Source organism: Papaver somniferum, unplaced genomic scaffold (genome assembly GCF_003573695.1).
Source record: "Papaver somniferum cultivar HN1 unplaced genomic scaffold, ASM357369v1 unplaced-scaffold_125, whole genome shotgun sequence".
Taxonomy (NCBI): Eukaryota; Viridiplantae; Streptophyta; class Magnoliopsida; order Ranunculales; family Papaveraceae; genus Papaver; species Papaver somniferum.
Window position 1 is genome coordinate 16,448,531 of NW_020621603.1, and position 10,387 is coordinate 16,458,917.

The following is a 10,387-nucleotide window of genomic DNA, read 5'->3' on the forward strand; positions in this document are numbered from 1 at the left end:
CCTCTGGTTTTATTTGTGTATTTCTTGCTTCTTTTAGTAGTGTGGATCTTGAGTTGTTGTTTATAGTGCTTCATTTATTGGTATGCAAGTCGCATCTAATTAGATTTTATTTGTGTGATTAAACAACTTACTCTTTCCGTAGATTTTATAGATTTTGGAATTTGGATACTTTGTAGAGTGAAGCAGATATTCTGTTGGGTTTTATGTTTTAACTTGCATGTTTGTGTATGAATAGGTAAACATCAGATAATCCAGATTAACTACACTACAAAAATACTGAGTTTTAGTCACACCAAAAGACCGTGGTAGTTGATCAAATATCCGTGGCAAAGATCATTTGCCACGACAGGTTCCTCGTAGCAAATAGTCAAGTGGCTAATACTATTTGCCACTACGACAGCCACGGTTTTGGTTCCGTCTCTATTGGTACAAAATCATTTGCCACGGATTCCACCGTGACTGATTAAGAACTAGGATGCACACATTTGTCGTAATTTTCCACGGATATTAACGGCAGCACGTGGCTACTAGTTCAACTATTTTCTACCATTATGTTGTTACAGAAGAGCATTTCAGTTATAATATTTGGTACTTAATATTTTTTACCATTCAAACAACACGTTTATTCATTCAAAAAAGAATTACAGGGTCAAAATTTATTACATTCTAGCAACTGGAAGCAACACAAAGAAAATCTAAACACAACAAAAATTCAAGACTAGTACCTAGATTCCAACAAACAATTGTTGGACGTTAAAAAATAAAACTAAAACAAGTAAAACAGATGGATGATGTGACATTCCTTTACTTGCAGATTGGCCTTCTTAGGAGTTTTGATGTGTTCCAAGAAATATAACTTCACATAAGTATAAAGCTACTTGTCTTCCCAGCAAGAGGTGACATGATATCTTCATTTAGTCTTCGTAAATCAGTAGGGAATGGCCTGTAAAATAAACATGACTCATTAGTCATTCCATAGTAAGCTAAGCTTTTTACAAAACTCAAAGTGATACACCATTACGAAAAGAAATAAAGGTATTATGTTCATCAAAGTGAAGATGTTTAGGAATGAAACTTGAGAAGCAGAAATAACCTTACTTTGTTGCAGACTGAACAAAAAAGGTGGATAAACGTCCATGATTAGCTGTAAATATGAAAATAAAGATTAAAGATAAACATAAACATATTCACCGATCATTAAGATCAGAACCATAAAATTTAAAGCATAATAATCAAATCCTCGATGCCAGAGCAATCAGATTTCTTTGGTTTCTCCTTGAAGACTGAGATATGAAACACTTGCAACGCAAAACAATAATAAAAAAGAAAAAGTGAAACATTGGGACATTACAAAAAGATCGTCGATAATGAGGAAATCAAGGTAAATCAATTGGCATCAGATGATGTACAAAGCATGATCAAATATCTTTTACAAAGTACAATACAGTTTTGCACATGTAAACAATACATTCATTCTACGTTTAAATATGCATACAACTTACTAGGGAACCATCTCTAGTTAAAAAATGATACAATTCCAAAGCAACCAATCTTATGATCATGATCATCTCTTACATAAACATAGGTCAAAACTAACTACACAGAGAATTTTAAAGTTCTACATGCACTAAAGTACATGAGCCATGTCCTTATAAACATTGATTTTTGTTGTGTCTCATTGATCTAGAAAACTTGTCCTTACAATCTCATCTTGTAACTTGGATATATTAGGGAACATGAGAATAATCTGTTTGCATGATTAAGACCTAGGAACTAGAGTTTGAAATCTAACAACAATACAATTATGTCGATGTTGATGACTTCAATCTCAAATTGTAACAGTAACCATTATGATCGCCTTAATATGATGACCAGTATTACATGATGTATAACCTAGTTATCCGAAGTAATAAGCTACTAACTGGACCTGAAAATTGATGGCAGAATAACTAACCTCTGGTCCTGCTAGTTCAGTGAGCAACACAATTTAGGTACCCACATTATTGTATGTGTTCCAGGACATGATCTAATTCAAATTCATACTGCAATGAGTGAGTACGTCTGCTCATTAAAACACGTTATAAAGAGAAACAGAACCAACCACTTGAATATGAAACACCGTGTGACTTAAATATGATCGAAAAAGTCAGCTAATTTTAGGGGCTTGTACATACAAAAGTCTCGGGTTTCTCCATGAACTGCAGAAGTTCATTGGTTTTTGGATCAACCACCAATTTTCCAAACTCACTCACTAAGTCACTGATTCGACCAAAACCTGCAGCATGAGAAGTTGGAAGCATCAACAATATCACAAAGAGTTATGAAATGTTTGAAACTCATTTCCAACCTGAAACAGTTCATGCCTACAATCATTGCCTTGCTTGGTAAAATCGTTCTTATCCCACCAATCATTGCCTTGCTTAATAAAATCATTCTTAGTAAATTCCAATGTGATTGTCCTTCTATCTCACTGTGGAGATTTAATCCCATTGATAAGAAGAGCTCTAAAATGCTTTTACACGAATATACGACAATGAACATTAATGATAAAAACAAATTCATTTAAGAATACATTACCCTAGAAACATTCTATATATAACCTCAGTAGATTCGAATCTAATTACACTGCATAATAAACACAACAAACAAGATCAACATAAATCATAATAAAACCCCATCAATACATATTGTACATGAATAACACAAATGAAAACCCATGCCAGTAGTGTTTCTAGAAAACTCATCCTACCAAGTTTTGGGATGTTCATCTTTTCTTATGAAGTTAAGAAAAACCACCACCACCACTTCTATTGAACTTCTCTCTTCTTCTTTTTTTTCCCTTTCCCCTCTGCTCCATATAATCATCAATTCCAGCGATTACAAAATCCCATATCTATAAATTATAAAAATTAAACTAATACAAATTAGATTTCAAAATTGAATTACAAAATCACAATAAACATGGAATTACCCAGACATAAAATTGGTTTTCGAGAGAAGCAAACAGAGAAGGAGATATCCTTTACTCTGAGATATTTCAGTACCTAGGGTTTGTAACACGATCTTCTCATTATCCATGTTGTCGTTGAAGAAGAAGAAGAAGAAGAGAAGAAAGAAAACTCAGAACAATTGGTTTAGTTTTGATTTGATTTTAATTGTAGTTGTTGGATTCATAAGAATCTACATTTCTACTGAGACGATTTAATCAATATACTGATATAAAAGAAGATAGATAGATTACAGGACAGGCTCAAGTTATATACGCATCTGGATTCTCTCTAACCCTCTTACACCTCACACGTGCATAGCACACATACAACCAACACATTCACCAGCACTCATATGTCATTACCCTCCCTCAATCTCAGGTCGGCTGAAAGACAACCTGAGATTGCACACATACAACCAACACATTCACCAGCAAGTAGGAGCAGGATTAACCAGACTGCAATAGGGCTAGCTGAAAGTAGGACTAGTTTGGGGTAGCATGATAAGCAGGCAATGTTGCTATATAACAGGACTAGTTGGTGTGGAAGAAAACATATGAGTATTGTGAATTGCAGCAGCAGAACTTGATGCAAATGGAAGTAGTAGGTGTAGGTGTAGAATAAGCACGCAGTAGGTGTTGTACTGGCAGTTGGTGTAGTAATAGCACTAAAGCATTATGGTAGGAGAAATAAGTACTACACAACCAACACACTCACCAGCAAATCCAGTAGAAAGACTAATTTGTGCTCCCAAGGAAGAGATGCAGAGAACAGAGAGGTTGATGACAACGGTGCTGCATAATCTGGATATAAGAAATCTTCTTGAATATAGCTAGAAAGAAAATACCACCCATGTCATCAGTTTGTCGCGCCTTCCAGTTTACATAATGAAACTAACATATGTTGTACACTCCAATATCAGGTATTGAAGTTTTGTTGCGCCTTCCAGTGTGCATAATAGTTGATGCAGGTGTAAGAGTTTGGAAGCTGAAGTATTAGAGACCTCGTGACTTTAAAAAGATATGTTGATGCAGATCATAGAGAAGTAACAATAACAGAATTAGGACCAAAATGACTGCAAGCAGCCAACACCAACAACAACCAAGAATATGAAGTCTTCTGCCACATTAAGAAGTACACCTGACTTGGCTCCATATGACTTGTATGTATGCATTTGAAGTATGATGTCTCATTCTCAATCTTCACTCTTGAATTATTCATGAATAACCAATACTTCGACTGATTTCAGTAATCCAAAAAACTGAACTTATTACAGTACCTTATGAAAGTACTCATTATTATGCACTAACATGAAAAGGGAAAAACAGCAGTAAAGATAATGGATAAAGGATTGCAGGCCACATTCTCAATTGAATGCAGACTCATCAAAGAGAACTTCAATCTGTACTTATATATCTCACCAATTTCAATCCCGAAACAGCATCCTCAGTTCCATCATTGCACACACTAACCAACTCACTCACACACCACTACTATGAGGACTGTACCAAAGTAACATTGAGAAGAGGAGCTAACCGAAACAAAATTAAGCATACAATGATGCAGCAAACAATCAACACACACACACATACCCCAACATTCTACTGGATTTAAGAAGAATCTTTCCCCACTATTCAATGGAACAACATTAAGCTTATTCCTAACTAACTATTGTAGCAGAAATAGGCATGCTCAGACTGAATAGATCCAGGAATCAGTACCAGTAGGATTTGATAAAAGAACTAGGTCAAAATCATACCAAGTTATGATGAAAACAGAATTTGCAGACGTAATTGAATTTTGTTGAGATAGTGATGTAGAAATTGAACACATGAGATCAAATCTAAAGTAATCTAAAGATTAAGATGGAGATTACCAACAGAGATTCAGATGGTAGTTGATGAGGTAAGAGATTTCAATCCATACACCAACAGGAAATTGAATAACCAAGAGCTCAAACCTTAAAACTGAATTTTAGATCTAATATACACGCTTAATCCAATTTGACGACGTTGCAGTTAAGCATCAGGATCAAACCCTAATTCGCACTAAGAAATCACCAGTAGCAACTCTTCTTACAAACTCCTTGAATCTTGAAATCAATCTTTCATAAACCCTAACTGAAGATGATGAAGAACAGCAGTAGCAGAAGAAATTGGTAAAGAATTTAAGATTTAGCAGCGGAAAGGATCGATATCCCTGAGAATTGAAATTCTCATAACTGATACCATGTTGGATTCATAAGAATCTACATTTCTACTGAGACGATTTAATCAATATATTGACATAAAATAAGATAGATAGATTACAGGACAGACTCAAGTTATATACACATCTGGATTCTCTCTAACCCTCTTACACCTCACACGTGCATAGCACACATACAACCAACACATTCACCAGCACTCATATGTCATTAGTAGTTAGGGTTAAGTTGGTTGATACGATTTGTGAGAAGGATGATAATGGGGGCTGAGAGGAGAAGAAGAAGGAGAAGTGCCGAAGTGGGTAGGTTTACTTAGGTTTTTCCAATTAAGATCGTGGGCGGAGTTTTCACTTTTCATTCGGCAAGATATGGCAGTTCCTTCTAACATAGCAAAAGCCCAGCCACCAGTTACCACGACCTACTATGCCGTGACTAAAATTCTATAAACACGTTCGCAGCATATACTTTCATCCCGAAGCAAATACTCTACAAGACGTGTCAAATGAACGATCTACTGCCACGCCCTAGACTAAGTCGTGGAAATATGCGATCAATAGCCACGACTAATGTGAATCCGTGGTAAGAAGCCCGTGGCTAAAAGTTGATATTTTTGTAGTGCTAGTGATATATGTTACAAAATGATAGTTACGTATAATAGATTGCTTGAGAAATTTAATTGTTCAGTAAAATCTCTAGTAGGATTTGACCAGTCTTCGAATTTCCTTTGTGTTGTGTCGTGGGAACTGAAGCCACTTTTTGTAAATAGATGGATCATTGAAGGAAGTTTTTTGGAAGTATCAAAATTTTAATAGTACATTTATGAGGTTGCACCGGTCCAGTATGGAATGCAAGAAAGCCATCGTAATGATGTAGACATTCATCATTTAGCCGATTTTATTTTCCTTTGTTGGGAACTGACTCGTAATGATGTCAAAATCCATCGTGAGAGATGTTGGGCTACATGATTCTCATTCCGGGGAAAACTGTTTTCGTAGGGTTCTTACTTATCTAACAATCATGTAACTAGAAAGTAGTGGAAGTGAAGATTGTTTGTGTCTTAGCGATTAATCAAGTTGAAGAGTATGTTAACATTACTGTTTGTGTATCACATGTTGCATGAGTGAGTTCTTTGCCTTTCTTGGAAGTATCATATAGCACAAATCTGAGGCCAAATTATACCAGCCAAACTGAAGGTTTCAGTAAGACTTTTCTTTACTTGTTGTATTTTTATTTATTTTGCTTCTATCAGCACAAGTCATTCTGTATCCTGATTTCTTTTCTTGGATTGGCCAAACATTAGAGAATAATACGGAAAAGAAAAGAATGAAGAAAAATACTCCCAAAGACCAACTAGAAAGTCCCATTCACTAGGATTACCGACCAATTTGGACCTCATTTGTTATATTCTTAGCATATTGAGAACTAGTAGGCGATAAGGAGGAAGGCTTTAGTGTTGCTTTATGCCCTAATCACTACATGAGTCAACTAAATTAGCTTTTAGGTTCTGTCAGCACTGTCATGTTAGGGACCCCTTGTAGATTTTGTGGAATTACCTTTTCAAATGTATTGTGATAGAACTGTCCAATGTCCAATGTGCATCTTTTTATCTGAGATTATACGGCGAGTAAACTTAAGAGTATTTCGATCATATTTCATTTCATATTATAAGTGTATTTCCATCATATTACATTTCATATAATATAATATTACACAGCATGTATTTCCATGAGAATCATTGTATTTTCATCATAGTACCTGTGTTTGATTTCTGATATGCGAAATATATGCGTTTCAAGTAGAACTCTGAATTCAACAGTGTCCTGTATTTGTTTTCATATTTTTTACACTCTCAAAAAATTAGTGAAGTGATTTTTTATATGTTGTCAATATGAAAGCATGGCCGATCTACATCAGTGCACAAAACAATCACACACTTCATTTAATGTTCTTTAGATAGTATGCGTATTTCCATGAGAATCATCGTATTTCCATCATATTACCTATGTTTGATTTCTGATATGCGAAATATATGCGTTTCAAGTAGAACTCTGAATTCCACAGTGTCATGTAATTGCATATTTATGCATGGGTTTTGAGGACTGTCAACCACATTAATAGTTGAATATGCTCATCAACAGCTAACCCGAAATTATGGAACATCCAAGGCACATTATTATTGTGTAATCTTTATGTTCGAATCCTTAGGAGGATAGATGGGGAAATTCAATTGAAATCCAATGTAGATCCAATTTTCTATTCACTCGTGGGATCCGGGGGTACCACCGCGACATCTCTCTTCTCGAGAATCCATATACACGCTTTATCAGCGTGTAGAAATCTATCTTTCGAGCATAAATTTAGGTTCATCCTAAATGAGATCTTCACATACCAAGAACTACGAGATTACCTCATATTGAAAAGGGTGATTGGAAAATCGTACAATTCAAGGCATTTTTAATGCTTTTTAAAATGATGAGGTACCAAGTACACCATAATCTTTTCGATATCAACCTATACGACAGATATCTTGCGTGATCTAATATAGACATAGATTGTCAAGAAGGTGACAACTAAAAACGCGGGGGTACCAAGTACACCACCAACTTTTTCGTTCCACAACCTGTATAGGCAAAACCTAATACAATATCAAGCAGACCAACTTAATGATCCTTGAAAATATGTATATAGAGTTTAAATCTCAACCTCTTTTCAATCATTATATATAAGACAATAAATCTGTGAACTTAATTGTTAAAAAGAGTACTTGGACGATCTCAAAAATCAATATCGAAGATCAATCTAGTCGTATCCAAATAATCCAATTGGAATTCTGCCAAGTTATTAAAATTGTTATCTATCTTTCAAGATTCGAATTCTACAAGAACAAGTCTCGTAATCGATCACAATTAGATGGACGTATCTACTTAGATTGAATATGTACAACTTGCGTAAATCCAATTATAAAGATAAAAATATAATGTGAAAAAGGAAAAATACACGATAACAGAAATTTTGTTAACGAGGAAACAACAACAGCAGAAAAATCTTGGGACCTCGTCCAGATTTGAACGTCAAGTTGTATTAACGAACTACTTACACTAGACTACTATCAGACTTTGGACTGGAATTTATATGAGTCCGAATCAACCCTCCAAGCAATTCAGTTACAACCGCGCTCCTTACGTCTCTTCAACCTCGCAAGGTTCTACACACTTGATTCCCTTAGTTGACATCCTTTACAGCCTAATAGTATTGCTTCAGCAATAGTGAAAAACTTTTGATGCCAATCTGCCTCTAACAAATAAGCCTATTTGATTCTCGTTTAGATTGAGATATTAAGGTGTGGAAATTTGTTTGCCATTATCAATCTAACAAATCTCACAAATCCGAAACTTACGGCTACCGAAGAGCAGCCTAGATTCTTAACCACCTCTTAAGAAAAATCTTCAAAAGATCAATTAAGATCAGATATCAGATATCTATCCTGAGAAATCACAAAGTCTGAGATGAAGGGAACTTCTTGATTTATATTTATCTTGCCTGAAAGAGACTATGCAAATCTCGATAAGAAAAAAAAAATCAGGATGCACGAACTATCAAGGTAAAAGATAGTCGGATCTGGCTTTACGAATCCCCAAACTGAAGTCTTTTAGTCGTAAAGCTAATTATGTTTCTCAGAGGAAACCTAGGTTCATAGAGGACGACTTCTAGATCAACTAGGACACTAAGTGTTGGAGATTTAATTTCTCAGTTGAAAAAGCATTTCTATTTATAGATTTCAAAACTGAGGGTTGCTTAAAATTCAAGCTAAGATAAGTTAGAAATCAAGAAAACACTTTAAATTTTGAAAATACAATAGAGTAGTATACACAGTGGGACGGTTCATAAACAATTAGCTATATGATGTTCACAAAAACACTTAAGAGTTTAATCATGATGCACACACATAAGTTTTTAAGTGATCAATGAAGTCTTAGAATTGTTTAAGAGAGTCATAGCAATACTAAAGATATATTATTTTTCTTAAAAAAAAAGTCTTTGAGCATCTTCTGAATTTTCCGACAGTTAGTGAGACGGTTCATAAACCATAAGGCTAGTTCACAAGTCAGGGAGCTTTATTTCGAGAACCGGGTTCGCCAACCCTTACTCGGATCAACAACTCAGATGGAAACAGTTTTCCAACCGGGTTCGTCAACCTTAATCCTTTTATACCAACATTAAAAAATCAGTTCACCACGGTTGCCAACCGGGTTCGTGAACTATTCCCAATTGAACTGGAGGTTTGGGAACAGGTTTGCTAACCTTCTTGTATTTTTAAAATCAGATACCTATGGTTTTCCAACGGGTTTACCAACCTACCCTGAAAATAAATATATATCATAAGTTCATGAAACTCTTTCTTATGATGTTTGAAATATTCTCAAATGTTAAAATTAATTGTATGGGTTATTTTCAAATGATATACAAATTAATTCTCAAATAATAAATTATTTCGAACTAATATTGTTAAGGACCTTTGATCATCTATGCTAGAATCATATTTGAGATTTTTAACAAGACAAGCTTGACTCAAAATTTATTCTTTGTAAATCTACTAGAAGTTGTACGACATAGTCTCAATAGATATAATGGTAAGATAGTGAGTAATTAAATAAAATGGTTCAGTCTTCACATACATGATACAGAAGTTCTTCAAATGTCTTCGTCGATCCTCAGTCTTTGAGGGTGATATCTGGTACTCAAATATCAAATTCTAACCTAGCCCAAAACTTGACTTAGTAGACTAGAAATCAAAAGATATAGTTTTGATCAACTAACATTGAGAACAAGCTTGAGATAGAAAAACTTGTGGGTTCAACTGAGAATTTCTCTAACATATGTAATACATGTTTCAGTTGTATTCATGCACTTGTAGAACTCCTACCAGAACACCGATTCTCTTTAGAATTTCTCTTATAAATCTTCTAGCATGATGCCAATTCTCTTTAGGATAATCTTTTGAAAATCTTATAGCAGAATGCTAATTCTCTTTAGAAGATGCTCCTCAACAATTAGGGTTTACACGTTCAGTAACCTAGTTGATTTTTCTTCACAAGATCACCTATAAATAATCTAGAGATATCTTGATATATCAAATCTATGGTTTATGGAAAACACCTAGAAACAGGTTCCGTAACTATCAAAGAAGATAGAT

At 34.7% G+C, this 10,387-nt stretch overlaps 1 long non-coding RNA gene across 5 annotated transcripts; it reads right to left on the bottom strand.

Annotated features, from left to right (window-relative positions):
* Positions 1 to 604: 604 nt before the first annotated feature.
* On the bottom strand, positions 605 to 3,224 carry LOC113331170. Of its 5 annotated transcripts, none has more exons than XR_003350750.1 (6): positions 3,045 to 3,224; positions 2,348 to 2,893; positions 2,175 to 2,275; positions 1,955 to 2,026; positions 1,099 to 1,144; positions 605 to 943 (listed from the first exon to the last, which is right to left on the bottom strand). It is a non-coding gene; the product is annotated as an uncharacterized LOC113331170 (long non-coding RNA). The 5 variants fall into 5 exon arrangements; XR_003350752.1 differs by having other exon boundaries at positions 1,094 to 1,144; XR_003350749.1 differs by having other exon boundaries at positions 1,955 to 2,042.
* Positions 3,225 to 10,387: the final 7,163 nt, after the last annotated feature.